General features: G+C 44.4%; 1 long non-coding RNA gene across 1 annotated transcript; it reads right to left on the bottom strand.

Moving 5' to 3' along the window:
• Nucleotides 1-202: 202 nt before the first annotated feature.
• On the bottom strand, nucleotides 203-18,049 carry LOC133050454 (uncharacterized). Its single transcript, XR_009691616.1, has 3 exons — nucleotides 17,838-18,049; nucleotides 2,398-2,511; nucleotides 203-493 (listed from the first exon to the last, which is right to left on the bottom strand). It is a non-coding gene; the product is annotated as an uncharacterized LOC133050454 (long non-coding RNA).
• Nucleotides 18,050-18,204: the final 155 nt, after the last annotated feature.

Here is an 18,204-nt window from a genome sequence, read left to right as displayed (position 1 = left end):
GTATCACATTTCTCTTTGACATGGGCTTTCAGGGACACAGGCTGACGGAAGCTCCACATCTATTCGAATCAGTCTCGTCGTTGCCTTTCCAGCCCACTGGAAGGGAAGAGTATGTGTAGACATCACATCCACCAACCTAAAGCAACTGACTCCAAATTGCTTACGTATGAGCAAGAGAGAGAAGCCCTTTGAGTCCCTCCTTATAAATCTCCTGAACTCCACAGAGACCTGGCAATCGGAGATCTACTCAATTGGATCCAAGGAGGCAGGCTTCCTGCTTTTGATTTATGACAGCGATTTGTAGGAAGCAGTTTTCTTTGAGCCATAAATGGAAGCCACAGCTCTGGAGAGATGTTTTCCCTGGCCATGGAGGCAGAGCAGTGAGCAATCTGACTGGCTAAGATGGAGCGACACTCCACAGAAGCGCGTTCATCTGTTACACTTGGCACGTTGCTAACGCACAGGGATGCTGTTTGTATCTCTTCTTTAGCTCCTAAGTTTAAAAAGAAAAAAGAAAAAGAAGAAGACATGGGGTAAAACAGAGCCTCCACCACCTCGTTCCAGCAGATCTCTCGTCACGGAGCTCTTCTACTTGTAAAACACAGCAGATGGAATGCTAAATCTAAACTAGAAAGTCTCTTGCATTCCTCGCTGTCAAAACAAACCATGTGCCTCCTGCTTCTCAACTAAAATCCACCAAAAGCAATGAGACTATTTCAGAGTGAGACAGAGCACATTCATCCAAGCTGATCTCAGGGAGATTTTTTTTTAAGCACTGGTGTTGGAAGATGAATGAGTGAACTCAAGTAAGAAATAAGTGCTCTGAATTAATGAGAATTTATTGGCATTTTAATTGCAATTGTTGTATGACAAATATCAAAACCACTAAATGCCAATATTCCTCAGTTGTGATCTGTGCTAAACATTAATATGTATTAAGATTGTAACAGTCTTTATTAATTGTTTAGCATGATGTTGGCCAATATTAATATAATACATATCACAAATAGAAGCCACATATGAAGTTAAAATTTTCTAACAGTCACATTTAAAAAGAGGAAAAGAAATAAGTGGTTAATCTTAATAATATATTTTATTCATCCCAGTGTATCCAAAATACTACTGTTTTAATATGTAGCCAACTCTCTTTTTCATATTAAGTCTTTGAAATCTGCTGTATATTTTACATTTACAGTACATCTTTCCACTAATTTGGACAAGCTATGGTGCAAATGTCATTAGCTACATGTTAGTAGCTATCATAATGGTCAGTACAGGTTTAAAATCTCTTAGAGGTTTTTTTTTTTTTTTTTCCAGAACTTGGGGCTTATGTAAAAGCTAGAGAGATAAGGAAGTGTGCTAAGTATTACAAAGTAAATAACTGCCTGTCTCTTGAACTCTAACCCTTCCCCCAGGCCTACCGTGATTAAAAATGCATGTGTCTATTCAGAAGTTATATAATATTTCAAGTAGTATCCATGGCCAAGCATACCACAGACAGTAAACCCTTAGCCCACACTTTCAGCCCAAATCTTGATTGTTACTAACAGGTTCTAAATGGACCAGCTATTTCCTCAATCCTGTCGCATGTTGGTTATAAAAGTGTGTGTGTGTGTGTGTGTGTGTGTGCGCACGCGTGCGTGCGTGCACATCTGTGTGCTCAGTCAGTAATGTCAGTCTCTCTGCAACCCCACGGACTGCAGCCTGCCAGGCACCTCAGTCCATGGGATTCTCTAGGCAAGAATACTGCAACAGTTTGCCATTTCCTACTCCAGGGGATCTTCCTGACCCAGGAATCCCAGGAAGGAAAATAAGACTGGATGGTAGCCAGATGTGACTGAGTTTTGAGAAATCCCAAAATGTGAGCAGTTGATGACCTGGCCCAAAAGGCAACCGTATTTTGAAAAAGAGAAATTCAGGGAGGCAACTTCTAGACACAGAAGAGACTGCAGGATGCCCTCCAGGGCCCAGGGGCCTCATGGAAATGTAAGTGTCGGGTCACACAAAACAGGGTAGGGTCACAGGAATGCCCCATCGGAAGGTCTTCACAATGAAATTCATCTGCCACTGTGTAAATTCTTGGGTCTTACGGGGCCAGAGGGTTGAGCCTCCTCTTCATGATCCCTTATAGCCCATTACCGGCAGGAAGAAAATTTCCCATGGTATACGAAAACAGGGAAGATCAGCCAGGATTTAAGAGGAAACATAAAACTGCAGAAGAACCAATTTCTGTTTTAGCCCTCCATAGTTGAACAAGCTGAGAAGTAACTCAGCCCTCCTTAAGATTCCTCCTAGGTAAATAGCAGTTAATGTATTTGACAAGGGCTAGATTGTGTTACTGACTAAATAAACTCAAAGATGATTTATTAAGAGAGCTACTTCCCACAGCAATCTCACCTAAGTTGAACAGTGCCAATAAATGCAAGCTGAAAACGAGCACTTTGCACAGAAGATGTACAAATGGTCCAGTCCCACGTGAGTCATGAGCAGCCTCTTCAGCAGCACGTAATTCTGGTAATAAAAGCAAAACGTTCACTTTAGGTAAGTATTCAAAAATGTCATCCAAAGAGTACAATGGGTCTTCAGCCAAGAAACATATTTATTCAGCCTATTATTTCCTTGAAAACAGTATCACTGAGATGCCGAGAATCACAGGAAGCGTCTTGAGTGCTTGTAAAGATATATGCCCCTGAAGCCAGACAGCATTCAATTATTCTTCCTGCAAAACCAACTTGGAAACAGGGTGCGTGTGCAGGCTCAGTCGCTCAGATGTTCGACTCTCTGCAAACCCCAGGCTCCTCTATCCATGGGATTCTCCAGGCAAGAACACTGGAATAAGTAGCCATTCCCTTCTCCAGGGGAGCTTCCCAACCCGGGAATCAAACCCAAAACTTCTGTGTCTCCTGCACTGACAGGTGGATTCTTTACCACTGAGCCACCCAGGAAGCCTTAGGAAACAAGGTAAGGAAAGCCAAATTCATCGCCGAGTCTTTACTAGAGAAAAAGAAACAAAAACCTTCTCCAAACATTTACAAGTGAAAACAAGAGAGACCCACCCAATTCCCTGAAAATCATCTGATTTGATGGCCCTGAAATCTATACAGTTTCTAACACTATTTAACCTCTCTGTCTCTCAATTTTCCCATCTAAAATAAGAATAGTAGTACCGACATCACAGGTTTCTTGTTACGATCACAACAATCAGGGTAAAGCGCTTAGAAGGCAGCCCAGCACACAGAAGGCGTTCAGTAAATATCAGCTATTACTTTCACAACTAAAGACAGAACAACAGAGACGGGACAGAGCAGCACAGTCAGGGGTTATGCAAATATATAGGTTTTATATATATATATGTTCTTCTTTAGGTTCTTTCCACTACAGGTTATTACAAGATATTGAGTACGGTTCCCTGTGCTATAGAGCTGATCCTTGCTGTGACCTGTTTTATACGTAGCAGTCGGCAATGTTAATCCCAGTCTCCTAATTTATCCCTCCTTCCATTTTCTCCTTTGGTAACCACAAGCTTGTCTTTCACATTTGTGAGTCTATTTCTGCTTTAAGAATAAGTTCATATATATATATCACTTTTTTAGATTCCACATATAAGTCATATTGTCTGATATCTGTCTCTCTGTCTGACTTAACTTCACTCAGAATGATAATCTCTAGTTGCATCTGTGTTGCTGCAGATGTCATTATTTCATTCTTTTTAACGGCTGAATAATATTCCATTGTATACTTGTTCCACATCTTCTTTATCCATTCATCTGTTGATGGACATTTAGGTTATTTCCATGTCCTGGCTATTGTGATAGACGGCACAAGTTTTGACTGCTCTAAGTAGTCCCTCAATCCAGCAGTTAACTCCTCTATCTTATAAAACACTTTGTTTTTACAGAGCTGACCTCAGGAAACAAAATAAGACTGTGCCTTTGCCAGGTATGTCTGGATATAGAGAAACCCCAAACAGGTATTCAACTAATGAAGAGGCCAAAAGGAAGCACGGTCTTTTAAAAAAAGAAAACAGATAAAGTTTCAACTTTTACCAACTGAATAATAATAGATTGATGTAGGTAGACTGCAGTTCAACAAACACCACCAAAAAACAAAACAAAAACCTTCCCACCCTTGAGGCACACTGATGTCACAGAGAGAGAGTCAGTGGTTTCATTAGTTGAAGAGAAAGAAGGAAGCGCCCCAGCCTCATCTCGAACAGTCCACTCAAGCCAGCAGTGTAAGGCGGAGCCTGACCTCCGGAGCAGAGATGCCGAGCCCGCACCGGACCTTGGTTTCCCCAGTCCCTGCAGTGCGGTGTGTTTATGTGGCCGGGTCCTGACTAGTGAAACGTGGAACAGATCTGAGATAAGCCAGTTGGAGCCCAGCTTAAACACAGGCACATAACCGTCCACACCATCGCTGTCTGAGGATGCTTGGAACCCTGAGATGACAGAGACCAACCTTGCAAGTCCGTGCATGAGAACTGAAAGGAGAAACTTCTGTTATCGAAAGCCACTAAGACTTGGAGATTGTTGTAGCAGCTAGTGCTATGTTTTTTCACTTGCTGACATCAGTGGTGATTTAAACCTACTTGAATTCCTATCTGCAACTTCTTTTGCTGATATGACCAACACTGCTTTTATCTCCTTCACATGCTTGCAGCCCTGAGAAAGAAATGACAGATGTGAACTCGCGTCCCACTTGACTGAAGCTTATTTAATTTGCTTTCTAATGGTATTCAGACTGGTACAATCCCATTGCAAGGGGCTCCTTGCCTGGGAGAGTGTTAAGATCTTGACGGAATCCTCTGTCCTTCTCCCCACCTCCCATTTGGACCACGAAAATGAGTTTCTGATTGGGATCCCCTTCTCCACACGGTAGTGAGAATCAGTCCCTGCTTCAGACCTTCAGGTGACTCCCCACTGGCATATCATAATCCGGGTCCTGGAGCATGGCCTTCAAGACTCTCCACGATCAGGCTGTAAAAGCATCTCTCTCTACCCTCCCAGTGGGTTTCTGTACCCCAGCCACTCTGCTCTTCATCCAGCCTCTTGAACATAACACACTTGTCCCTGTCTCAAGAAACTAATACTTTTCTTCTTCTATTTTCGTCCTTCAAATGTCACCTCCTAGAGAATTCTTTGGATCCGCCCCCCCCACCCCCAGCTAAATTAGTGGCCCCTTAGAGATCTAAGGCTCTTCCTCTCTCCACCGTGGTTTCAGCTTCCCAACAGGCTAAATCCCTCAACACGAGGTAGCTGTCTGTTCGTTAATTCAGGAATCCATTCAGCTCCTTCCTCCATGAGGTCAGCTGTACGGAAGGACCAGCTGCTGTCAGCATGGAGTCACAGGGTCTGAGCAAGAGCTTTCACATCTCTGGAAGCCTGGAGGAGTACAAAGGTGCACAGTGCACAGATTCAAGTTCATTTCTGAGTGTGTGTGTGTGTGTGTGTGTGTGAATATATATATATGTATAGGTTTATCAGGGTTCCCCATAGCTCAGCTGGTAAAGAATCCGCCTGCAATGGAGGAGATCCTGGTTTGATCCCTGGGTTGGGAAGATCTGCTGGAGAAGGGAAAGGCTACCCACTCCAGTCTTCTTGGGCTTCCCTTGTGGTTCAGCTGGTAAAGAATCATCCTGCAATGCGGGAGACCTGGGTTCGATCCCTGGGTTGAAAAGATCCCCTGGAGAAGGGAAAGGCTACCCACTTCAGTATTCTGGCCTGGAGAATTCCATGGACTGGATAGTCCGTGGGGTCGCAAAGAGTCGGACACAACTGAGTGACTTTCACGTTCATGAGCATCTCAGGTGGTGCTAGTGGTAAAGAACCCGCCTGCCAGTGCAGGAGGCATAAGAGACGAGGTTGGATCCCTGGGTGGGGAAGATCCCATGGAGGAGGGCATGGCAACCCACTCCAGTATTCTTGCCTGGAGCATCCCATGGACGGAGGAGCCTGGTGGGCTACAGTTCACAGGGTCACACAGAGTCGGACACAACTGAAGCGACTTAGCACACATGCACATATATTCATCTGTTTAAAATACTGTATCAAAATCAGTATGCACACTTATTGTCATATCATATTGATATGTCATATCAAATTGAAATGTTCTAGAGACCACATTAATTGTAAAGCAACAAAAAATTGAATTTTATACCAATCCTGGGATAAAAATTCTATCATTTCTGTGTTCAAGTAGACTTCCGGTAATGATGTCAATGATGACAGAGGTGGTAACCCAGCGGTGGTCTATTTTTTTCACTCCAGCCTATACGTGTCCACAGTAGACACAATTATGAAACTGACTAGATAGTTACTAATTACGTGTGAGCTGGGATTGTCTTGTGTTCATCCAAAAGAAAACAGAGAAACAAATTGAATGCAGTCATTGTTATTCATAACCTCCAACTTCATATATTCTTTTTTTTAATGTGTAAGTTGATTTTTATTTTTTTATTTTTTGGCTGTGCCTCACGGTACGCAGGATCTTAGTTTCCTGACCAGTGATTGAACCCCTGCCCCCTGTGATGGAAGCGGAGGTTCTTAAACATTGAGCCACTAGGGAATTCCCAATTTTATATATTCTTTAGAACAGTATGGTGATTTTCCATTTATTAATTTTTATTGTACTTATGAATTTAGAAGATAAAATTATTCCAACAAAATAGGGCCTCCTCATACCCAACATCTAATTTCGCCTTTGTTTTGACAGAGCTCGGCGTTTTCAGCCTTCTACCTCCGATGTGAGCTGGGGGCTGGGGCTGGGGGCTGTTAACCTTCGGAGTCATAGCAGTTCCCCGATCTTAGTAATGTAAAGCATCTCACAGTTTATCGTCTCAGACTCCCTGCAGGTCAGAAGTCTGGACACAGAGTAACTGAGTTCCCTGCTCAAATCTCCCAGGCTGAATCAAGGTATCGGCTAGGATTGACCTGCTTCTTCCAACCCCACTCAAGCCACTGTAAAATTCAGTTCCTTATTATTTGTATCAGTTTTCTATTGCTGAGTAATGAATTATACATGTTAGTGGCCAAAACAAGCCCATCTATTAGCTCTCAGAAATGCAGGCGTGGTGTGCTGGGTTCTTTGCTCAGGGATTCCAGGTGTAAAATCTGAGTCAGCCGTGCTACATGCCTTTCGAGAGGTTCTGGGGAAACAGCTGCTCCACACCCGCCCGGACGGATGGAAAGAGGAAGGTCTCTGTGGGCGCGGGCATCCGCTGGCTCTGCCCTCAGCTCCCACGGGCCACCCCGATCCTCGCCGTGTGGCCCCATCTGTCTTCAAAGCTGTGGCTTAGAGTCTTCCTTGCCCCGAATCTCTCACACTTCCAATCTCTGACCCGGGGAGAGCTTCCTGCTTGTGTTTTCTTCCAGAAGTTTTATGGGTTCAGGTCTCAAGTTTAAAGTCTTTAATCCATTTTGAATGTATCTTTGTGCATGATGTAAGAAAGCAGTCCGGTCTGATTCTCTTGCACGTAGCTGCCCTGTGTTCTCATAACGAGATAGAAGCAGAGTCACAGACGCAGAGAAAAGGCGGTTGCCGGGGGCGGGTGGGGGAGCAGAGAAACAGCTGAGAGAGGGATAGAGCCGCACACCTCCAGTTGCAAAATGAATGAGTCAGGGTGTGAGGTGAACGGTGTGGGGGAATATAATCAATAATTACGTAATATCTTCCTGTGGTGACAGATGGTAACTAGATTATCATGGTGAACATTTTGTAATGTATAGAAATATTGAATCACTATGTCGTGTAGCAGGAACTAACAGCGTGTTGTGGTTGAATTATACTTTAGAATCAAACAAACTCACTCACAGGAAAAGAGATAAAATTTGTGGTGATCCAAGGGGGTAGAATTGGGTAAAGGCAGTTGAAATGTGCAAACATCCAGTTATAAAACACATAAGTAATAGAAATGTAATGTACAGCATGATAAATATAATAACACCATTATATGTTATCCACAAAAGTTGTTATGAGAGTAAATCCTGAGGTCTCATCATAAGGAAAAAAATCTTCTCTGTTTCCTTAATTTTGTTAGATACATGCAGAATTTGTTAAATCTCATATAAATTACGATATGATGGGTGTTCACTAAACTTACTGTGGCCATCATTTTATGATGTATGCAAATCAAATCATTATGCCCTACACCTTAAACTTATAAAGTTGCATGTCAATCATATCTCAGTAAAACTGGAAGCAAATATAAATTTTTAAAATTAAAAATTAATAAATAACCGAGTTGAAAAAGCTAGCCAAAGTCCCTCCTCTCACCTGAAATTTGTTAGTTTATTATATCGTTGCTATGTTTCAGGCACAGTGCTGGAAACACAAATATACCTGTCATTGAAGACCTCACAAATCCTTGTTACACAGAAAGTTAAACAAGCATTATAAATGAGAATAAATAGCATGTTATATTATTATATTAAGAGAGTATATATTACTATATGAGACTGTATTTGAGATCTGAATAAGGTAGTAGCAATGCACAGATGAGTGAAGGATTTGTATCTATGAAAGATGCAAAAACTTTCACGAGGGAGGTGAAATTTGATCTAGGACTTGACGTTTAGATCGAAGTTCCTTAGGGAGGACTTGCCTGGAAGTCCAGTGGTTAAGGCTTCTCCTTCCAACACAGAGGGTGCAGGGCTGATCCCTGGTCAGGATGTTCAGATCCCACATGCCTCACGGCCAAAAACCAGAGAAAAAAGACTTTAAGCGTGGTCCATACCAAAAAAAATATTTAAAAGACGAAAAAGAAGAAGTAGTACCTTGGGAAGAAGAGGAAAGACATACTAGAAAATGAGTAGCCTCTCTGTGTTTTGCTGATGCGGAATCAGGAGGTAATGTTATTTGGGTAACATCTAGGAGAAAGCATGTCAGCTCCCCCCCGGCACTAAGTCTGCCCTCGCCTGACATCTGAGGGTTGGTGGGAGGGGCTGATCATACAGCTCCCCGACCCCCGACCCCCCACCCCACCCCGGCACAGCTGAAGCAAGATTAATGGGGCTCGCAGACCCTTTTGAATGCTTGAGGATTCTGTTATCAGATATACAAAGACTATCATTTGTGAGAGTATTTATTATGAAAGAGAAGTTTGAGTTTCAAACCAAAATCAGTGCTTTTCCCCAGAAGGACAGTACATGGACCCAGAGACCTGTGACCCTCACGGCCGTCCTGTGGGAAGACTGCCTTGCTGTCTTTACCGCAGCCAAACAGTCCTTTTCTCTCTGTTTTTACTCTTGTGCTGGGCTTAGTCACTCAGTCATGTCCAACTCTTTGAGACCCCATGGACTGTAGCCTGCCAGGCTCCTCTGTCCATGGGATTCTCCAGGCAAGAATCCTGGAATGGGTTGCCACGTCCTCCTCCAGGGCATCTTCCCAACCCAGGGAGTGAACCCAGGTCTCCCACACTGCAGGCAGATTCTTTACCATCTGAGCCACCAGGACTTATCCCATAATAAATCTGACATGCTAAACCAGAGCGGACAGTTTTTCAAACAGTTGCTATTCTTCCCACTGGCTTTCTGAAATCAACACTTGAGAAGATCTCCATTGGGAATTCCAAACAATAAAACCAATATGAATTGCCTTTTAGAAGGAACTCTAAAAAGGAAACACTGATTCTTGAACATTCTTGCTCCTCCTTAGTTGAAGAATAAATACTTCATATGTTGTTTCTTGGGTTCCAAATGGACATTCACGAAACACACCTGAAAGAAGGTCTAGAGGATGCTATCAGAGCTACGTTCACTTTTTTCCAGTAAAGATAAGGCTTGAAGAACATCATCTCACATTTGTAGTGCCCCAAACTGGACAAAGTCCTTTTGCATTCATTGTCCAGTTTAATTCTGTAGGTAATCTTGGGAAGAAAATAATAACACTTTTACATGCAAGCAAATTGAGTTTCTGAAGTCAGTATGTTACTCAAGCTACAACAGCTTAGTAAATCAGTCAGAATGTGAGTGCCTGCTTCAGGCTGTTCCTCTTCTATAACCTGGCAATAGTTAGAATCCTCTGGATCATCCATGATCTTGACCACAGTGTGTGTGGATGAATGGCATGGATTTTGGAGGTTTTAATCCCTTCTGTATTAGCTGGGTGTCCTAAGGGAAATGTATCTGTTCTCTGACTTCGTTTCCTTGTCTATTATATGAATTTGCTAGGGCTGCCATAACCAAGTATCACAGACTGTGTGGCTTAAACAACAGAAATATTTTCCTCACAATTCTATAGGCTAGGAGTCCAAGATTAAGGCACAGCAGAGTTGGAATCTTCTAAAGGGCTTTCTTCTTGGCTTATAGATGGCATTCCTTGGAGGTATCTCCCTGTGGTCTTCTCCCTGTGTGTGTCTGTGTCCCAATCTTTTCCTTTAAGAACATCAGTCATTGGATCAGAGTCCATCCTAGTGATCTCATTTAACCTTAGTTACCTCTTCCAAAACCCCCATCTCCAGATATTGTCACATTCGAGGAACTGGGGGATAGGATTTTAACTTATAAACTGGTGGGGATACAATCCAGCCCATAACATCTATGAGAAGATTAAAACAGTTAATGTATAAAAATCTTACAAAGCATGATAAAGTGTATTAGTTTTCTCTTATTGCCATAACCCGCCAGGCTCCTCTGTCCATGGAATTCTCCAGGTAAGAACACTGGAATGAGTAGCCATTCCCTTCTCCAGAGGATCTTCCCAACCCAGAGATCGAAGCTGAGTCTCCTGCATTGCAAGCGGCTTCTTAACTGCCTGAGCCACCAGGAAGCCCAGTTGCTGTAACAAACGACCCCAAATGTAGTATTTAACACAAGTTTAGTATTTTACAGCTCTGCAGGTGTCTTGTCCCACATGGATCTTGCTGGGCTGAAATTAAGATTTCAGAAGGTGCGTTCCTTTCCTGAGACTCAAGGGGAAGCTCTCTGCTCCTTGTTTACCCAGGTTCCCTGCGGTTTGAGGACCAAGGTCCCCATTTTCCATGGGGCCACTTGAAGGCCATTCTCAGCTTCTGAGGGTCGTCACATCCCTTGCGTTGTGGCCCCTTCCTTCATTTTCAAACGGAGGACTGAGTGCTTGTTGTATCACCCTCTCTTAACACAGCTGATAAAGGCTCTCTTCTGCTTTTCATTTTTATTGGCGTATAGTTGCTTTACAGTGTGGTGTTAGCCTCCGCTGTGCGGTCAAGTGCACCAGCTGTACACATTTTCCCTCTTCTGATTTCCTCCTCATTTAGGTCACCGCAAAGCACTGAGTTCCCTGAGGTGTGCAGGACGTTCTCCCTAGTTTTCTGTTTTAGGCTTAGTCGCTCAGTCGTGTCCGACTCTCTGCGACCCCATGGACTGTAGCCCACCAGGCTCCTCTGTCCATGGGATTCTCCAGGAGAGAACACTGGGGTGGGCTGCCACTTCCTTCTTCAGGTTCTATTTTATGCATAGCAGTGTATACATGGGGCTTCCCTGCTGGCTCAGTGGTAAAGAATTCACCTGCGATGCAGAAGACGCAGGAGACGCGGGTTCAATCCCTGGGTGGGGAAGTTCCCCTGGAGGAGGAAAATGGCAGCCCACTCCAGCGTTCTTGCCTGGAGAATCCCATGGACAGAGGAGCCTGGTGGGCTACAGGCCACAGGGTCGCAAAAAGTCGGACACGACTGAACGACTGAGCAACTGAGCATGCACAATGTGTATATGTCTACCTGAAACCTCCCAGCTCATCCCTTCCTTTCCCCTCTTGGGGTCCATGCATTTGTTCTCTATGTCTGTGTCTCTATTTCTGCTTTGTGAGTATGTCCATCTGTACCATTTTTCTAGATCCCACATATATGTGTTAATAAGTAAGTCAGAAAGAGAAAGGCTTTCCTCTTAAAGATGTGTATAATTAGATTGGTCCCACCTGAATAATCCACCAAAAAAAAAAAAAGTCTCCTCATCTAAAAGTCCTTAACCTGAATCCCACCTCAAAGTCTTTTCATCATATAAGCTAACATACTCACAGGTCCCCAGGATTAGGATGTGGACCTTTGGGGGACGTTATTCTGCCGATCACATAAGTGCTTGATGAAAGACAGCTGCTGTCTCTTTAATAATTAAAGAGACTCTTGGGTGAGCCAACAAGCCTATTTAAAATTGGATGGGTTGTTCTGGATAAACGGTTCCAGCCAGGGGACATCTGACAAACGTCTAGAGACATTTTTAGTTGCTGTAACTGGTGGGAAGGGGATCACATGGGTCCCTAGTAGGTCAAGGGCAGGGTACTATTCAACATCTAACAAAGTCCAGGACAGCCCCCACAGCAAAGAACTAACCAGCCCCAAATATCAATCGTGCCAAGACTGAGAAACCCTGATTTACCTGAACACTTTGGGAAAGGTGAATTGATCTACATGGAAATGAAATTTTTATTTTTACCAAATGAACTTTCATCAACACTGTATCAAGTGATATCTTTTGTTGCATGATAGAAAAAGAAGTTTTTTCTTTTGTTGGGAAAAAAGTGTGAGATAGTGTTCCATGATACCCTTATTGCATTTGAGACATGATTAAAGTAGATGGCTATATACCTGTTTTAAATTCAACCTTATCTAAGAAAATGAGAGTTAATGTCTTCTAAAGGCTAATATGGGTATACATATGTGTGTGTTTGTATACATGCATAATAGATAAATATATATACATTATCATTTTGAATAAATATATACATATATTATTTTATTCACTGCTTTATCGAAAGCCTAGCAAGGGCCAGGCAGATACTGTTCCAGGGACTCAGTATGCATCCATGAACAATACAAAGATTCCAGCTCTTGTAAATCTATATTCTAAGGAGGAAGATAGTCAACGTACATAAATAAATAAATAAGGAATTATGTGATAGGAAACGGTCTAAGAGTCACCCAATCAGGACTACAGAGAGGGCCAGGGGAGGCAGCCGCAGCGGAGGGATCACAGAAGGTGGTCAAGGCGGGCTGCCTAGAGTAGGTTACCTTGCCTAGTTATGAAGACCAGATGCTTCCTGGTCTTCATAACTTTATTAACTTTATTGCCGAAGTATTTGCAAATTGTGTGTGAGAGACATAGACACTGACATCGCTTTGCAGTTCCATTCAATGAGAAAAATCAAGTGGAAAAGAGCTGAGCTCATTAATATCCGCCCATCATAAACAAAAGCTCAGAGCTTGGCACTGCAGTCCTTGAGTAACAAAATCACTATTCTTTTCTTAAAGACGCTTTCCCTTCTCACTCTGCTCCAGGGTCAGGAACAAATAGGAATATGTGGGTTTGACTCTGCTGTGTAATAACCGCTTCCACCCTCACCCTGCATTCCAAAAACAGATTCAAGGACAGTTCAGGTGAGTTATAGCTGAGGATTTGTTTGTTGGAACAGTCTAATGTCCATTGTGCCAACTGCATTATATTTGTCATTTAAATTGAATGAGGAGAAAAGAGAAAAACAGACAGTAAAGGAAACAGTCCAAAATCCTACTAAACAATTCCTTACTGGAACTGTTCTGCCTTTGACCAAAGTCAGATTCATTAATGACTTGCAGAAAAATAGCTATGTCCTCAATGGCAACATGTCCTGAATTCCCAGAGTTCAGTTCTGCCTTAATTTTTTTTTTTTTTGCTTGTTTTATTCATCTTTTGAGTTCTGGGCTTAAACATTTAGTCTTTAAATATTTTGAAGAGTATCACCATTTATTCTTCTGATAGGAGAGAAGAATCTGGTTTAGAATACAATTGGGTTCCTGGGTTTGCACTGGGTCTGATTAAGACCATGCTATGGAATTCAAGTGAACAAGTTAAAACTTGCTGGATTTGCTGCTTAACAAATCAAGGAGTCAAATCAGTATTTTCCGAATACAGCCCTGAGGGGAGAGCCGTCTAAGGAAAAGGAATGGTATTCTCTGTCTTCTAAGAAGTCCAGACGACAGGTTAGGAGCAGACATTTAAAGATTAACTTTCTCCAAACTTCCTTGTGCGGCTAATAGTTCCGGTTACACACTGCCCGGCGTTGCCTACTTTCTAGCCTCACCCAAATTCACGAGAGTAGGAGCCGCCCGTTGGCTGGGGAGCGTCCCACTGCACATCCTTCACTTCACAGCACAGCGTGCTCTCGTCAGCAGAGCGAGCGAGCCAAAGTCACTCAGCGGGCTCCGACTCTTTGCGACCCCGCGGACTCTACAGTCCATGGAAGTCTCCAGGCCAGAGAATGCAAATCACTGATTTTCTTCATTCTTGCTGGATGCTCAGGGACACCATGGGGAGCAACCATGGTCAGCCTTCCCGTGTCCTTCCCCACGGCCTGGCACCCCGCCCTCCAGGTTCCCTAGGGGAATCCACCTGCCTCTGTCACAGGCTGTGTGTTCCGAGTGTGCTGAGCCGTCTGCTCCCAGGCAGCCCCGTGAGAGCATCCGTCGCTCCAGCCTCTGTGATGAGGACGGTCCAAGCCCCGGCAGCGTCAGCCAGGGCCCACCGGCCGGAGGGAAGCGGGGAGAATGCTCTCCCCTCTGAGGTTCAGTTCAGTCCAGTGCAGTCGCTCAGTCATGTCCGACTCTTTGCAACCCCACAGACTGCAGCACGCCAGGCCTCCCTGTCCATCACCAACTCCCGGAGTTCACCCAAACTCATGTCCATCGAGTCGGTGATGCCATCCAACCATCTCATCCTCTGCCGTCCCCTTCTCCTCCCACCTTCAATCTTTCCCAGCATCGGGGTCTTTTCAAATGAGTCAGCTCTTCACATCAGGTGGCCAAAGTACTGGAGTTTCAGCTTCAGCATCAGTTTTTCCAATGAACACTCAGGACAGATTTCCTTTAGGATTGACTGGCTGGATATCCTTGCAGTCCAGGCGACTCTCAAGAGTCTTCTCCAACACCACAGTTCAATCGCATCCTTTCTTCGGCGCTCAGCTTTCTTTATGGTTCAACTCTCTATGATTGCTAAGGTGCAAAATGGAAGCCTGGAGTGGCCATGCGCATCTCTGCCTCCTCCTGGGAAACACCCGACTGGAGACAAAGAGTGGAAGAGAGCTTTGAGACGGAGGAAAATTCAAGAGGCCCTGCTGGAGCCCTTGACTCATCCCACAGATCTGCCTTCCGTCTCTAGGCAAGACCCAACATGGCAGAGCAGCCAGAACTCGTCTGTGCTCCCCCACCAAAAAAAGAAGGCCCTCCTGCGGCTGGGGGCATGCCTGAGAGGGGCGTTCATTCTCCTGCTTTCCTACGACCGGCTGTGTGGTTCCTGAGAGCCTCGAGTTGTGAGGGCCCTTTGGTTTGAGCAAGAAATAGTCACCCTTTGGCCAGTACTGCCTGCAACATAATCATCCCCCAAGGTCTTTCCTTCTCAAAGCCCTTCTCCACATCCTCTGGCTCAGAGTAGGGATGAGGTGTGTAGGCAGGTTACCTGGACAACGCCCTGTCGATGTGCTAGTAACATCGTCTGGGAACCCCAAGGAAACGGGCGCCCTGCCCCATAACCTGCTGGGATGGTGAACCACTCCCAAACGGATACACAGTGCGTCTGCCACAGAGTCCTCTCGGGTCAGGGGATGTCTGCCTCAAGTGTCAGCAGCTGGACCTGTGGACCTATGACGGGTCTGCAATACCTACTAAGGATCGTCTTAGGTTCAACTAAACGTTCAGACTCACAAGACTGCCAAGGGCCACACTATCACACACCCATCTGTTAGGTTAGAGAGCAGAGCCCAGAGCTCACCGAAAGGACAGCTTCAGGTGGACTATTTCTGCGGTGGTCCTCGCGGCAGTCTAATGGCTCAGATGCCGGGAGATGAGACCTACGTCAGGCAGGCTCAGGATCCACAGGATTTATAGCCTCCTGGGTCCCTGCAGGACGCATGCCCAGATCCAAGAGTCACAGCCCTTAGGGAAGCCCAAAACATAGCTTCCCAAGCAAGTATTTAGAGCCTTCCCAAGCCAGATGCAATGTGCCAGTCAAAGGTCATTTTCAGCACAAGCCATCCTGCCTGGAAACACCGCTGACAGGCCTGTCATCGTCAAGTTACCAGAGGCACTGAGGCAGACGGTTAGCCCAAGGTCCAATTCTCATTCAAAAAAGGGAAAGAAAAAAATAAGTGAAAGTTTTGTTATCCGTTTATCCACAAAGGTGAGAAATAACCTCAGAAAACGTGGTGGGATTCTTAAAGAGAACTAGGGTACTCCATGACTCAAATGGATACACTGGCAAAGGAGCCGGGTGGAAAACAAAAGCCATCATCACCAGCTCCCTCCTCAGACAACAGGATAATTTCAGCAATGGGACCGGGATCCTCCAGGTGGGGACCCAACACGCGGACTGTTCCCCTGCTGAAGTACCTGAAGGCTCTGTGCTTCTCACGACTGTATGTGCTTGGCCAAAGAAAAGATGATCCAGTCGGTATCTTTATACCAGTTTACCAGCCCTTCTTGTAAAGGCTGAACGTGGGCCTAGAGAAAGTGTTTTTTCCTGAAAAATCATGAGAATAAGTATCAGAAGTTCTCCACTTCTGACATCTGTGCCAACTGCCACACATACAGAGCAATAACCAGGAATCCCTTACGTCTTCTGTGTGTGTGTGTGTGTGTGTGTGTGTGTGTGTGTGCATGTGCGCACATATAAACAGTGAGAAGAAACCCATCTCAATTTCCCCAGTCTAGCAAGAAACCAAGAACTAGGTATATTTAGCTTCCTTGGAAATTTTGTGGCACTGAGAGCTGTTATGTAGTAATCAAATTGGGGCAACCTGGCAGAAAATCTGAGCTCTCTTGCATATCACGTGGGTTGTCATATGAAGTGCTGTCAATGTAACAACCACTTTTAGCATAAGCACCATAACCGACAGAAGCACACGTCCATCGGGGCTCCCCGGGGGCCCACTGGTTAAGACGCCACGTCTCCATGGCAGGGGCCTGAGTTCCATCCCTGGGAGGGCAACTAAGCCCCTGCATGCTGCATGGCCAAAAAAAAAGTACAAGTCGGTCATTATCAAAAGCCATAAACATTAGCTACATTGCCACAAATACCTCCAAGTTCCATCATCACTGAGTCCCCAACACCTAGAACCACAAGACCACTGCCATCTAAAACCATAGTTAATATTACCCAGAGCAACAATTGAACTGAACTGAAAAGTACAGAATCACGGTCACTCAGAAACCTGTGTCCAATAGCACACCAGCTAGCTACTGTCACAATAATGCTGTGTAACAAACCAACTCAAAACTAAGTGGTTTTCCAATCTTCAAAGAAAAAAGAACAAAGCTGGGGATACCACATCTCCGGATTTTAACTTACAGTCCAACACCACAGTAATAAAAACAGGATGGTACTGACATAGAAAATGGACACATAGACCAGTGGACGAGAACAGAAAGCCCAGAAATTAAATCCAGGCACATACAACCTGAGAAAGTAACCCCTGAGAGTGATACACAAGATAGATGCCAGCGTTAACTTGTCTTGTTATTCTGCAGGTTTTAAAATATGTACGCATGGTCTTTGAAATGGTGATTCTAACAGGTAATATGTCAACCTTCTTCTCGTGAAAGGATCAAATACATTTCTTTGGGGAATCTTCCCTGAGTGCATTTCCAGAAAGCAAGTGTTTCTTTTCTCGGAAAAATGAAAGTACTACTTAGAAAAGGTTTCTTGAGAAGATGGAGAGCACGAACAACATTGAATAATTACTGGTCATTACTGGCGGAATCAGAAGCTATTTACAAAACCCAAATACAAGGTAAAAGTGAAATATATTATACCTAGTAAAATAATACGCTTGGCAAAAACTCAAGCTTAGTGAGTTCTAGGATATGGTTTTAGCAGAGCCAGGAATTTTCTGGGAGCACTCACATGAGCACAGATGTGTCTTAAAGGAGCCTGCTTGCTCCATCTCTAAGGCCGGCTCCTTGAAGACAGAAGGCACCAGCACCTTCTCGAAGTATCCTCCTGGATCTGAGAGATGGGGTCACCAAGAGCCATTTCCATCACCACCTCTGAACTGCGGTGCTGCCGACACCGTCAGAGGGCAGTCCCACTGACCAGCTGAAGATGCTGTCTTCAGAAACAAGCTCCAGTCTTCAGAGGTCAAACAATACTGATGCGGGAAGATGTTCGCATGCTTTGCCCAGTGTTAATTGCGTTTGTCCAGCAATGCTCTTAGTTATTTATCCTGGGGGGCTTTGGGTTTCATTTCATTGTGCAGCATTTGCTGACTCTT

The sequence above is a fragment of the Dama dama genome, chromosome 32 (genome assembly GCF_033118175.1).
Source record: "Dama dama isolate Ldn47 chromosome 32, ASM3311817v1, whole genome shotgun sequence".
In the NCBI taxonomy this organism is placed as follows: Eukaryota; Metazoa; Chordata; class Mammalia; order Artiodactyla; family Cervidae; genus Dama; species Dama dama.
The sequence above is the reverse complement of the archived record's forward strand: the minus strand, read 5'-3'. Positions and strand labels throughout refer to the sequence as shown.